Below are 15,475 nucleotides of genomic sequence, written 5' to 3'. Positions count from 1 at the left end.
GAAACAAGAAAAACATGACAGCAGAAAGACTTATCCCTAATCTATCCCCACTCTCAACACATTGCCAGACGACCTGAACCCTGAGTCCATGGTCGAAGAATATAACAAGATTATGGCCACCGCGCTGGACCGCATCGCCCCACTCAAACTCCGATCTAGCAAACCAAAAACACACCTCAACAAATGGTATACACCATTCCTCAAAAACTTAAGGCAGCAAAAAAGAAGCTGCAAGGCCATTTGGAAAAAATCCCCTTCAGACTCAAACAAACTCAAACTCTCCAAATTAGCTGCACTGTACAAAAAAGAAATCTACCTGGCCAAACATACCTCATTTGACTCCCGTATATCCCAAGCCAAATCCAACATGAATAACTCTTTTCAATCCTTAAAGAAATAGAAATCCCCATAGCACCCCCTGATACTTGTACCAAAGATAAAAACTGGTGTTCAGACATTCAAAATGCCCTAGCAAATAAGATTGTGACTCTTCAAAGCAAAATTTCCAGCAAAAGAGCCTCCTTGAATAACACTCTCAACTCAAAAACTCACGACAAACCCATGCACACTGACCTAGCCCATTTCCAGTTCGCCAAAGTCAATACTTTGGAAGTGGAAAAAATCATATTATCTCTGAAAACGTCCAACTGCCAGGGAGACTTGTGCCCTGCTCAGCTCATCAAAGATGCTGCCCGGGACCGCTCCCCTTTCATCACAAAATTGATCAATGCCTCCTTTGCCTCTGGATCCATCCCTACTAACTTAAAACAATCCTGGATACTCCCATTACTGAAAAAACCCACTCTCGACCCTGCCATACCCACCAACTACCGACCCATAACGACTGTTCCCTTTCTCCTAAAAATTCTGGACAAGGTGGCTTATGTACAAATACAGAAGCACCTGAAAGAACACAACCTCCTAGGATCTAGACAGTCTGGGTTCCGGCCCCAACATGGGACTGAAACCGCTCTCATTGACCTGAAAGCACAGATCGATTCGCTCAGAGACAACAGGCATGCTGCCTTACTCCATCTCCTTGACCTATCTGCAGCTTTCGACCTGGTCGATAACTCTGTCCTATGTTCACACCTCCACACTGCAGCTCACTTCTCAATGGAGGCCATCACATGGATCACATCCGTCCTTAACGGTAGGACCATGAGGGTCTTCTCTCCCACGGCTGCAGCAGACCCCAAACCTATCACCTGCAGTGTTCCCCAGGGCTCCTGTGTCTCCCCCACACTACACAACATATTTACCAAGCCCCTTTTCGATGATTTGGGTCATCTCGGTATCACCTACACTAATTATGCAGATGATACTCAGATCCTCCTTCCGCTTTCTGGATATTATGGAAAGGATTTGGCCTTGTTAAATAGGGTGTACATCATCATCCAGGCATGGATGGCCACTCATGGACTATGCCTGAATGATGATAAAACAGAACTCATTATCCTAGGTACCACACTCAATATAAAGAAACTTAGCCCGGCCTACAATTCTTTCATGATTGACGGAAACAACATCAAAGTTGGACAGGAGGTCAAAACACTGGGATTCTACCTAGACTCCAATTTTTCCTTCAAAAGACAAGTGAGCTCCCTTGCATCCTCCACGGCCTACACATGCAAATCAATCCGCGCAGCTAAACCCTTCCTGTCGGATTCTAGTTGCCTGACACTCGCCAGAGCCCTTATTTTGTCTCGCCTTGACTACTGCAATGCCCTATATCTGGGATCTACCAAGGTTACCACTAGCAAATTGCAAACCCTTCAGAACAATGTTCTAAGAGCAGCTCTAGGCATTTCCAGAAGGGAACAAATTATAAATCTCAGCCAACAGAACAATTGGCTAGCAACTAAAGATAAAATACTATTAAAAACGGCATCACTCACTCATAAGTCCTTGAACAATGCCGCACCAACTTACCTGATCAACAGATTCCACCGACAGTCCTCATTAAGACCCACCAGAACCGCATACAAAAATTGTCTATCTGTTCCCTACTAAAAGCGGGCCACCATACGAGACAACAGCTTACCAGTAAAAGCTGCTTTGTTGTGGAATTCCTTGCCTCCAAACCTTAGAATTGACATGCCTTACCAGAATTTCCGCTCACTGGTAATCTCATGGTTGAAACTCGAGACCCACTAAGACTTTGAAGTGCCTAGCTCCTCCCGCACAATCTGGAACCACGTGTGCCCTCTTGCTTACCTGCCGTTGTGCCTCCTGTTTACCTGTATATAATGGCCTATTGGCCTACTACTGATTTGTATATAACATTGGTGTACTTTATTCTTGTATTATGTATACTCTGTGTATTGTAACTAAGTTTCAAAAATTCTTCTAAAGGCTGCACCCTGATACCCCCGGATACGCTCGCGCATTATAAATAATAAAAACAAACAAACGTCACTGATGATGACATATTTAGAGAAGACTAAACAAATGATGAAGTGGTGTTTCTTTAGGAGCATCACACACCGAAAGAGTGCCAAATGTCCCTTGGAACATAGGCCCTTATGATATTGGTCTATTGAAACAAATAGGGGAACAGAATAAAAAGGTATACTCATTAAAGGGTTTATGAAACATATGAGGGTTTGCGTTGTAATAAGAATAATTAATGTAACATAATCATAAATAAATAGGGATAAAAGCACAGGAGTAGGAAGCTCAAAACTAAAGAAATTAATAACAAATTCAGGGGGTGAAATAAATAAATAATGAATTAATGTAATGAATGGATATTAATGCAGTGAAGAGCACAAGTGGATAAGATATCCAGATTTGTAAACAATAAGCACAATGAATGGTGCTGGCTATAATTAAATAGTGTAGTGTATTTTAATAAAAATGAAATGTGATTAATGAAAAGCCAAAGGAGGATGGACGGCCAAGATTAATCTGATCATATAAGCGAATTATTTAAAGAACTAGACTAAAGAACATATGAGAGTTAGTACCAAAAACCTTGTTTGTATGTATATATGATAGTGTTGATTTATATTTTACAGATTAAAATTATTACCATTTTTTAGCACAGGAAGAACGTTTATATGGCTTTAGCAGAAAATAGCAATATGATGGGAAGAAACATTATATTATGACAGAGGGAAGTGCTAGTGGACAAGTAGAGATAGAAGAGGTAAGTATCAGTCCACACAGCAAGTGTGTGGAACAAATTATTGATCATTATTAGGAGAAAGAGAACTCAGGTGAGTACAGAAGAAAGGCAGTAAGGGATAAAGTATTTTAAATCGATAGCATTTTACCAAGAAAGGTGTGAACAGGTGTGAGCATAGGAGAGCATATATAATAATAATGGGAGAGTTGTTGATAAATCACCCAGAGTGGGGAGTGTAGAGGAGGAGCCAAGCACCTCTACCGGAGGTCCTGCCCCTATGTTGCCTATATGTTGGGACGTGGAAATTGCGACATGCGCAATACCAGTGAGGGTACTTATACTGCAAAAAGTTCTTGAAACAAGGTATCCATTGAGAAAATCCTATATGTATCTGCAAACACATGACAGTCTGCTGAAGCACGTTCCGGAAGAAGTGTGAAGATGAATGAATGAAAGAAAAGACAGGCGGCGTCACATGAAGCAGAAATGATACACCTAGAAGAGGTGCAGATGAAGAAGGTGAATAGATTGTTTAGGATTTGATGGCGAAGTAAAGTATTGAGCAACATTTTGGGAGAAAAATGAAGATTGCATGTGCAGAGAATCAATGAAGAAAATACAAAGCCATTTTATAATCGTACAGATGCAGTAACGCAAGTAGACCAAGTAATCATAAGGCTGGCTATACGTAGTGAATATACTGGAGGCGGTGCTGCCAATGTGTGTGTGTATATATATATATATATATATATATATATATATATATATATTTATATATTTATATATATATTTATATATATATTATATATTCACTACAAAAAAAACTTTGTTGAGTGGACGTTATGGTTAAGTTGCCCTACGAAAAACCTGTGCACTTCACTAAAAAAAAATGTTCACCCTCCCTATTGTGGTTCAAATAAAAAACGAAAAACCCTTGAAATTCGCCAGTTCTGGCAGACTGAGCCCCCTTACTTGCCATCGCCACTGTGCACTGCTAACACTAACACCCAGAACATGAAAGCTGTCCTCTGAAATGTCACTGATGACATCACTGACGACATCACATGTTTGGCCTATTTGTTTTTGTTGCCTACCATATATATATATATGTACATTCAGTAAAAAAACTTTGTTAAAGGGATGTTATACTTCACAGTGAAACCAAAAAACACTGCACGTTCCCCCATTATGGTAAGCTAAGCAACCATAACTGCCCGCACCACTGTGCACTGCTAACACTAACACCCAGGACAAGAAAGATGACATCACAAATGTCATTGATGACATCACTGATCACCAAACATCACCAAACGTTGTAAAAATATTCAGAGTGGGCCATATACTATTTTTGCAAAGTTTGGTGAGGATTCGTCCAGGGGGAGCGAAGTTATAAGCTGCCCAAAAAGTGCTCTTCCTATGGAAACAGCAACTTAACCATAAGTACACAGCCACTCGTGTGGCTGTGTAATGCGTGTATAGAAGCTGGATGTTCCATGATGCATTTTAGCAAACTTGGACCCTGTGAATAGAAGGGCTGAAAGTATGACGCAGTTGAATAAAATAGCTGACGGCGAAGGAAAATTTGAGAAGGCTTGCCTGGCCCAGTGTCAAAAGTTAGGGCCGCCAAGAGCCGGGTTATCTACTCGAGGAAATACAATGAACGTGAGAAGCAAGTCGTGCTCCTGTTTGAGGTGTAATGGAAAAACACCAGAAGTGCCAGGTTTTCTTCATTTAATAGTATTGAATTGAACGAAGGAGCTAAACACGTGGTCTCCTGTCACATGCTCAAGGTTGAAACAGACTTTGGGGTGAGCTACACCGAGTCCAGAAGTTAAGGCCATGCTCTCACTCCCTTTTATTCCGAGAGACGAGAGGCTATTGCAAGGCCGAGTTCAAAGACTAATTGACTGGCAGACAGCAGGAGCGATGATGGATTTTGGGCTAAATGGGTGGGGAGGCATGACCAAGCCAACCCGCATGCACCTGGGGTAACCGGTTTGCGTGCTGCTAGCGAGTGGAATGTTCCAGAAGGGTACAATCGTGCCAACCAATTGTAGAGGGCCATGTAGCGAGGAGCCCTATAGTTTGAGAAGCCAATAGAACGTTGTGTGTTAGTATGACACAGAAGATGACTTGCAGTAGGGGTGGGCTTAGCTGTCCATCTGGCCTTAGAGTCCCAGTCTGGTTTGCCATAGAAAGTTGACTTAGACGTTCCTCTTAGGCCTATCACAAACCTCCGTAGGTTTTCTTATTTTGCCACATAGCGTGACATCAGTGATGATGAATTTTTTGTATAAAGCTGTGTATGTGAAATGATTGATATTGTTTGTGCGACATAGGATGATGTCCATTGTACTCCCTGTTTTAGACAGGTAGCACAATTGCTATTAAAACAGCTAAGCTTTGTGAACTTCCTGAGTCAGTCTGATTATTGATGTATGAGTAAGATCTGCATCCCCATCCATCTCTGATACTGTTACCTCGTCTTAAAAGGCCTTCGGGTTCACACACATGCATGCTCACATGCACACATGCATGTACACACACACATGCATGAACACACACATGCATGCATGCACACGCATACACACACGTGTACACATGATCTTATGGAAGCACAAGCAATCAATGAATTATAGGTAGTGCATTTAAAAACACACATAGGCAGTCAGAAGAAGGAATTCAATATTGCAGTGAGAAACACACACACACACACACACACAGGATGCTTTTGTTTTACATTCAGAACACCAGTTCACCAATGTTGGGGCGAGGACGGCCTGTGCTGCGGACCAGGAGCAGCACACCGCCGGGACAGCGACCTGCGGCCGCCCGTGGCGGAACTTCGGACCTGCCGGGGCTGCTCGCCGGCACACAGAACAGGGGGGGAGCAGACACTGCATGTAGCGGAATCGAGGCGCGGGCATTTAAATTTAAAAACAAAAAATAAACTTTATTAAAATAAATAAATAAATAAAAAGGAAAATACATACCCAATTGGTGGTGGACGCAGAGCGACCAGGCCCGCAGCGCATCGACCCTGGGCAGCCTGGTGTGGCGGACACGTGGGGAGAGCTCTGGCGGCGGGCATAGACCGGAGGATGCAGCGAGTGGAGACGCTCATGCTGACAAGGAAAGGATAAGAACGAACGCGCGACGCCTGCAGTAAACAAGATAGCAGGCGGTAGCTAGCACACAGCCACGCTCCACACACAGGAGCAAAGGCATCCAAAACACTGCTGAGGGGGACATGAAAGTGGAACACGACTGGGCAGGCACACCAGACACCAGACACCTTGCATGGACAAAGACACTGAATGCAATATGGTAAAGCATAACCAGTGTGGAGCTGGAGACCGCAATGCCCTGGGAACAAGAGCGCATAGTGCCTCCCCTCAGATGTAGGAGAGGGCGCCTGTGGCGCATTGTGGAAAGAAAAGTGAATCCTCACTGCCTGGCACCGGCGAGAGCATGAGGAACAAATTATGGCCAGGTGTGCAGTATAGGTGAGAGGTGACGCGAGGAGGCAGCACGCAACTGGGAACACTTGCGGGAGCCTGTCTCTTATAACAAGTGGACACATGGAGAGGGAATAGGAACCGGATGAAAACAGCCTCCCCTAGCCCATGACAAGGGGGGAAGTAGAGGAGATGCAAAGCGGAAAGTACCGCTGAACACCATATAAACAAGCAAGCAGCACCAGCGACCAGACGACACCTGCCACTGGAGAGTACCAAGCCCATAGCAACACCCAGGAGGGTCCACGAGCACGTGGGGGCACAGCAGTAATCGGGGCACATTGATGACAAGAAACAATAGCGACAATAGAAGGTAGGGACGCTGCCACGAGCATTGCTGAGAAGGAGGGTTGGTGGAGCAGGAGCGCACTGAGGGTGGTGCCCTGCTGCAAGTGAGACCACAGACCAGACAATATAAGGCGCCCCAACACCCTGAGGAAGATTGGGCGAAGCACACAAGAATGACACCTTACAGGAAGGAACCCCCCGCCTGGTGAACTGTACCATTGTGCGCGAAAGTGCACCAAGAAGCCCGTGGCCGAGCAAAAAAGGCTGGCGGGGAGAGCAAGTATCTCAGCACTACCAAGGGCGTGCAATCCAGAGAAGAAACCGAGGAGAACAATGTCAGTGAGAGGGGAGAAAGCGAAGGCCAATCAACCAACCATGGACATATTTGCCAAGACACAGCAGACCCCGTCCACCCTGGTGCACGCCCTGACTAGCACACCAGCAGATGTTGTCCCCCCGAGGGATGACCATGCGATCCTTGCGGCCATCACGGAACTAAAAACCTCATGGGGATCAGCGATAGCGGACCTGAAAGCGGCACTGGAAACTAAAATAGACGCAGTGGGAATAGAGGTCAATCTATTGCGACAGGACATGAGAGCGCTCGCAGAGAGGACGACTAGCCTCGAAAGCGCTGTGAAAAATAATATGGACACCAGCGCCAACAATGCTAAGGAGGTCCACATACTAAAGCAACAAGTATCCAACCTGGAGAATCGAGCGGAGGAGGCCAAATGGAGAGCGAGACGCAATAAGATTCGTGTGGTCAGCCTTCCGCAGGGAGAAAAGGGCCAAGATCCAACGGACTACGTGGAGAACATGATTATACAGGAAATGGGAGCCGGCAGGCTCTCCCAGGGGTTCGCGATTAAACGCGCACATAGAGGCCTGATGAGACGGCCGCAACCCGGGGCCCCCGGGCGATCATAGCAAAAACCCTGAACTACAGGGACCGGGAGAAGATCCTGGAGTTTTTTAGGAAAGGAGGAACGATAACAAGGGCGTCAGCGACCATCACAGCATACACCGACTACACCATGCAGGTGCACAGACAACGCTACGGATATGTAGCAATAAAAAAGAGGTTGTGCACAGCCAGATTTAAATATATGTCCTGTACCCTGCAAAACCAAGATATTACATAAAGGCAAAACATATTTTTTCGACACCCCGGAAGAAGCGACGAACTGGCTTGACGCCCAGGGCTGCCTGGATGGTGATGAGGAACAGAGGCGAGGCGAACAAGATAAGTGACACAAAGCTATGCACAGGTAGTCATGTAGGAGGGAATTGGGGGTGAGACACTCGATAATAAAAATAATGGGTGAAGCCTTACAAGATTGTATTAATCGATCATGATGAGTAAAATTGGACATATTGGACTGGAATATAGACTGCACAGTTAAAAGTTGTCAACGGTGCACCTAATTTGATGGCTAATGCAGGAGGCACAAGAGGGACACAACCTACCCCCAGTAGATAGAGTGAGGAGAGGAGTGTCATGACCCATAGAACTTGCCCCTTCTGGACTCCCTGGTCCTTATCACGACGAGGCTTGTATTCCTTGTTACTCCCAACCTGGCCCTGCCAAGTGACTTGCCATGCACCAGTCTTCACGTTGCACAAGGCACGTTCTATAAATTGGCCACGCCCCCGCGGCCCCGCGCGTCTCAACGCTATCATTAGGTAGTGACTTGACGTGTGTGTGCTGATCGGCGAATCCACTATTCCTAGTTTCCTGGTTCCTTCTTCTTTCCCTTCACCCCTTCCCTCTAATTCTGCTCTCGGAATCCTCATCCCTAGCGACCGCTACTTTTTCCCTGGACATCATGAAACTGCGACCTTTCCGGAACTCTGAACATGCTCTGCAGCCGGACGAGACTCGAGCAAGCCTATACAAGACCCGATCCATCCACAAGAGGAATCCTCCCGCGGAATAGAGCAAGAAGCGATCCCAGGTGAGATGGGGGGAGATTTACGACAAGGAGCCATTAGGGCGAAATCACCCCGCCGAGCCCCGAGTGCGGGGAATTGCTGTGTAAAGAGCTAGATGCGGGGGTGCCTGAGATCCAGGGATGGAGCTGGGCAACAGTTGGGAGGGATTGGAGTTTGGGGCAAGTTGGGAAGGGGGATGGGCAGAGGAGTGGGAAGGGGGTTGGGGAGGGTGTTCGGAAGTTGGGTGTGACATTAGTTGGGGAGCGAGCCTATATGGGCCTACACGTGGAAAGGAATATTTGGGACAGAGACCGTGCTTGCAGGAGGGGGAGCGAGATTTTACCAGATAATGGGAGGCCTTAGAATTATCACGTGGAATGTTAGAGGGCTCAATAGCTACCTGAAGATGAATAAGGTTATGATGTATTTGCGCAGACAGAAAATAGACATAGCCTTGATACAAGAGACTCACCACACGCAAGAATGGTTAGAGGTGATTCAGAAAAAATGGAAAGGGACTGTTGTAGGCGCTACATATTCAGCCTATGCTAGAGGGGTGATGACCTGGGTTGCACCGCATGTCCCGTTCCAGCTTCTACAATCCATAGTGGAAGCGGATGGGAGGATGGTCACGATAAGAGGGCTGGTGGAAAACAAAGAAATAAGCATTATTAACACATATGCCCCGAACCAGGACACAGCGGCATACTTTAGGTCCCTGTGCAGTAAAGTGGGCAGGTGGTTGGGGGGGGCGGTGATCTGGGCAGGAGACTTCAACTGTGCGCTAAACCCGAGAATTGATAGATCGGACAGCAAAATAGATAGACCCACACCTGCGGCCAGAGCGTTGCAGTCGCTGCTGATGGACCTTGGGTTTGAGGATGCATTGAGGGTGCGTCATATGCAAGAGGGCCAATATTCCCATTTCTCGGCCCTTCAAAATTTCCATACTAGGCTGGATTATATGTTTGTTACACAAGAGCTGATGGCGGAGATAGCACAAACGGAATACAAAGCGAGGGTCCTATCGGACCACTCACCGCTGGTACTAGAATGGAATGGCAATACCAACCCCCAAGAGCAAGGATACCGACTTGGCGCCTCCGAGCTGAGGCGTTGAAAGACACTTTGTTTAGGGAAGGTCTGAGAGACAAAATAGTAAGTTACTTTGAGATCAACACTGGCAGTGTTGAGACAGCTGGCATGTTATGGGAAGATTTTAAAGTGGTAGTAAGGGGGATAGCAATAGCTAAATCCAAAGGATTGCAAGGACAGATAGTGATTGAATTACAAGAAGCGGAAAAATTAGAGAAAGCGTTGGGAAGGGGAGGCACCGCCAAAGAAGAGAATGAAACAATACTCAGATTGCAGCAAAAGTGCATTGGATGCTGGGAGAGATTGTGTAATCTGAGCTATAAGAAGTATGTAGAGAGGCAGCACGCTGAAGAACATTGGCATGGCTATATAAAAATGAAACCCCCAGACCCACAATCAGAACAATAATGAAGGACGACGGGTGCACAGTGGACACCCAAGAAGGTGTTAATCGAGAGTTCGTAGACTATTATCAAAGCCTATATGGAGATAAAGAGGGAAGCAATCGCAGGAAAACAAATGAAACGTTAGAAGATATAGGCTTGCCACAAATTAGCATAGAAGAACGGGAAGAGCTAGATTCCCCATTTACCCTCGAAGAACTAGAGTAGGTAGTAGTGCAATTACCCACCTGCAAGACCCCAGGAGCCGATGGACTCCCGAGGGAATTTTATAAAATGTATAGAAATGAGGTGCTCCCCCCGCTTTTAGCAATGCTAAATGTGGCTTATGAAATGGGAAGGCTGCCGGAGACCCTACGAGAGGCAATAATTATACCACTCCCGAAACCCAATAAACCTGCCAAGGATTGTGGATCATTTAGACCGCTGTCAATGCTAAATCAGGATAGCAAAATACTCACAGCGGCCCTAGCAAACAGGATGAGGAAAGTTATCACTAACTCTGACCAGACCGGGTATGTCCCAAACAGGAACATCACCAACAATCACAGACGACTCCATCGAGTCATTGAGCATGCGAATGGGGAGGCGGATGAGACGGCAATTGTATCACTGGACGCAATAAAAGCCTTTGACTCAGTTAAATGGCCTTGGCTGACTGCAGCCCTGACCAATTATGGGGTAGGACCTGGGTATCTTTAATGGGTTCAACTATTATAGCGCGCTGCTAGTTAGGGTTAAAACGGGAGCAATAATATCATAGAGATGGCAAGTTAGCAGGGGCACTAGGCAAGGTTGCTCATGGTCCCCAATGCTATATATCTTAGCTCTAGAGCCCCTGCGATATACCTAAGGCAGCAGTATAATGTAATAGGTATCACCATAAAACCAGAGCCACATTTAATCTCCCTGTATGCAGATGATATACTGTTGTACTTACGTTACCCCGAGGAAAACCTTCAATATGTGCTAGAGGTGATGGAGCAATTTGTGTTACTGTCCGGTATAGCAGTGAATCCCAAAAAATCATGCATATTTCTGCTGGGCAGATACACGGGGATCCCGCTCGAACAATTGCCTGTCTTACAAATACCATGGTAAGTCGACAAGTTTAGGTATCTTGGGATAGATATTTACCATACGGTGGAGGCAGAGCACCTGCATAATACTTAGAGGGCAGTCAAGAGCATTGAAAGTAGCATGAAGTTCTGGGCAAAGCTTCCCTTGGCGATGATGGGGAGAGGGGCAATGTTGAAAATGGTGGTCCTGCCAAGACTACTGCACTACTTTAATAATATATACGACACTTGATCCCAAGACAATTCTTTGCCCGATTACATAGTATATGTAGAGATTTCCTATGGAGTGGGATGAGAAATAGAATAGCCCTTTGGGAGCTACAAAATTCACACGATAAAGGGGGGATAAAATTGCCAAACTACGAAATGTATTATCTAGCAAGCCAACTACAATACGAAGCAAAATGGCTATCAGAAGACTCAACCTCAGAATCTAGGCTGTTTAGACTAGAATGTGCACTGTTCTTCTTACAAGAAATGATATGGCTGCCCAGAGTAGATATGAAAGAGCGCCCGTAAATGATGTTATTGGGATGGGAAATATGGCACAGGGTCTGTCAGGTAATGGAGAACTCATCCCTGTGTTCCCTGCAAGTGCCACTAGTCGCGCTCGTGGGAAAAGACGGTCAACTAATGAAGATGATCAGGAAACATTGGGAACCAGTTGGGATAGCAACTATGGGTAATATATGGCAAGAGGGGAGGATTAAAGAATTTGAGATGTTGGTGGAGGAATCGGGGTTACATATGGGACAATACATTGCGTACCATAGGGTGGTGTGGCGGATCCAAGAAACATGGTCCAAGATAGTACTAGAAGATCAACCGGACGCCACCTTAGACATAATATATGACATAGCAGAGGGAGGGCATGAGATATCCAGAATATATGAGATGGTGATGTCCAAAGTGGGGAAAGAACCAGCACAACTAACAGGATTGGGAGGAAGAGGTGGGTGCCCCTATGACTGATGGGATGTGGGAGAGAGCCCAAGGAATGCAAGGTTGCAGCAATACAACTATATGTCACCCATACAGCGTATATGACACCCCAGAGGATGGAGGTTAAGGGGATCAAGATAATGGTAGAATCAGCGTGGGCGTGCTTGATGGCAGGGTTTCCCAGACCACACAAACTTAAGCATGTCAGCAAACTAAAAGACCTGGCATACATACTTGCGAAGCGCAGAGTCACTATGAGATGGAAGGCATGCCATGGTCCGAGAGTAGAAGTGTGGTGAAAAGACCTCCAGAAATGGGCAGAAGCTGAAACTGCAGTGAGGCAAGAGGCAAGCAACTCTGGTGGGGAGGAGGAAGCAGAAACCTTGACAGCCTGGAAACATTTAGTAGCTACGCTATTTGGGCCCACGCAAGATTGGTCAAGCGACCGAGACTCAGTAGAGAATACGGGAGAAGGACCCTAGCTGCAAGACGAAGAAACAGAATGAGCAGGAGAATAGGCTTGGGTGGTGTGAAGGGGTTGGGGGTGCAGTATACATTCCTGGAGTGATGTAAATCCAAAATGACATAAAATGTACTGCAAGTTTGGTTTGTATTGTTGTTGTTGTAAACAGTGGTAGCGCGAGTTATGGTTGCGTAGTGTACCATAACTTGCGAATTTCTGGTTTTTTTTAGGTTTTACCTGTAACCGTAATGTTCCTGTAGCAACGTTTTTCCATTGAATTTCATAGGTTTTGTAGTGATGCAGTTTAACCATCATATGTATATTTTTTTTAATATTGTTTAAGTTTGTAGCTGTACAGGTTTTGGTACTTAAGTGGCCCTCTCAACACAGAGATTTTTGGACTTGTTTTAATCTGCTTAACTGCTAAAATCTGAGATTATTCACAATGGGTGTAACACATAGAGATTTTAAACTGCATTAGAAATATATTTTTGTTTTTGCACAAAAAAAGATGCACGAATATGGGCATATATTTAACCAATATGATTTACAGGCACTTTTTATGAATATGGATATTCAATGCACATTGCACTTTATACCAAAGCAATATTTGCACGCACTTTGCACTTTACAAAAAGAGGACATTTTCCTCCTTTTCTTTTTTAAAAATAAGCAGCCCATGCAAGCACTGAAGGCTCTGTGAGAAAAATAAATTAATAGAGATACTCTTTAATTTAACATAATGAGGATACTATTATCCACACACAAACATTAGACTACGGAGCATCATATTGATGGTTGAGTGACATGCATGGACGGAGAGCACTATGCACTTTATTTTTTGCTGCTTTGCAAATGCAAATGTTTGGTGCTATAACACATTTTGCACATATTCTTATATTCTTATTCTTGCGTATTTGCACAGCCTCATAAAACAGGTAATATTATCAATATGCCTTCCTTTCAAGTATTGCCCATGCCTGTTGTACTACACATTTAGCTTCAGCATCCAATTTCTAATTATTACACATGCAGCGCAGCATTATGCTGCTTGAGCAGGTGACAAGCATTATAGCTTATTAACACCTCGCTGCTTTTCTTTATTTTCATAAAGCAGCTATGTGCAGTACTTGTTTCTTTGCATCCTCTCTTTGCATCCTCACGCAATGTTTTTAAACATCAGACAGAATGTAAAAAACAAATGTCTTTTACGAAAGTTGTTTTACTCATAACGGCATTAATACTATCTCTACTGTGTTTGTTTTGAAATAGTGAATTCATCTTAAAACTTTTTAAGACTGCCTTTTATGCTTTGCGTGTAAATGGAAACTAGGTGCACTTACCCATGTGGATTATATACCATTTGACTTTAAAGATGTCCGCTTGGTAAAACATTTTTTTTTAAAAAGCGGCAATCAGCACTCTCTACCCACAATCAGAGAATTGTCAAGGTTTAAAATCTCAGTCCATCATCTGTGTTGTTTGTAACCTATGTGATCAAGCGGTTTGCATACCGCGAAACGCGTCGTTTTTTTTACCAGGATGTTTCCTTTTCCTGACGCATAGATATTCATAAAGAAAACTTTTTGTGCCAGGAATTTCAGAGGTGTTTTGTTTCCTCTTAATTGCCGCAGGGACATTTTTCCCCCTGCAGCTGCTCCCTGGAGTGCATTCCACCAGTTGCCTTTCCTTGGAAAAGCTCCATATATATATATATATATATATATATATATATATATATATATATATATATATATATATAAGTATGGCCATATCTAAACGACGAGAATGAAAAAGACTTTGGATAGAAGGTGGAGTAAACTTTTTTGTAATTTTGGAAACAAAGAAATGCCAAAAGGGTATATTTGGCAAATGTATAGAATGTTGAAGATAGGCAAGATGATGTCTGCCTATATGATACACTTGCATGTACTTAGTAGAATCAATGCTGGAGTTCCAATTACATGGCTAGGCAAGATTAGTGTAGGTAGAGCAGCAAACAGTGAAATATGTTGATTATATCTCAACAGAATAAACACAGTAAAGAAAGAAGAAGACCACGGTCCCACGCCATCAGCAGGAGGACTTCAAAAGTGCAGAGAACATTTTCACCATGGTATGGTAGAAAAAACTAAAGAAAGACAGGCCTGATTGCTACATTTATGATAAGTCATTTAAATGTGAACTAACACGTTTTTTTTTTTATTTTGCAGAAAAGAAGCTTACAATTCAGTGGGCTGAGAATACCAGGGAGATGATCTCAGTAAAACTATTTTTAAGAAAAGAGCAAAGGTCTACCTTGAGGAAAACATTGATCGTCTTGCTAATGTACAGAAATGACTGTATCTCTATTTCGGTTTTCTACAGAGAGCAAGAAGTCTTTTTCAGCTACAGATGCACCAAGAAGTCAGAAGGAGAGCGATTGAAGGAGAACACATCCTTTTTGAAAAAATGTTTGAATTTGTTATGTTGTCTGTTTTTGTCATTTATTATTTTTATCATAAAGAGGGAGACTGCATTACCCTTTGGTTTGAGATTGTCACAGAGGAAATGTTTCCTTTAAGTATGCTATGCAGTTTTTGAACAAAGAAGCCCATGAAAAAAAGGGCAATGCAGAAAAAGTA

This window comes from Ambystoma mexicanum, chromosome 3q (genome assembly GCF_040938575.1).
Source record: "Ambystoma mexicanum isolate Mex_15411 chromosome 3q, UKY_AmexF1_1, whole genome shotgun sequence".
Lineage (NCBI taxonomy): Eukaryota > Metazoa > Chordata > Amphibia > Caudata > Ambystomatidae > Ambystoma > Ambystoma mexicanum.
The sequence above is the reverse complement of the archived record's forward strand: the minus strand, read 5'-3'. Positions refer to the sequence as shown.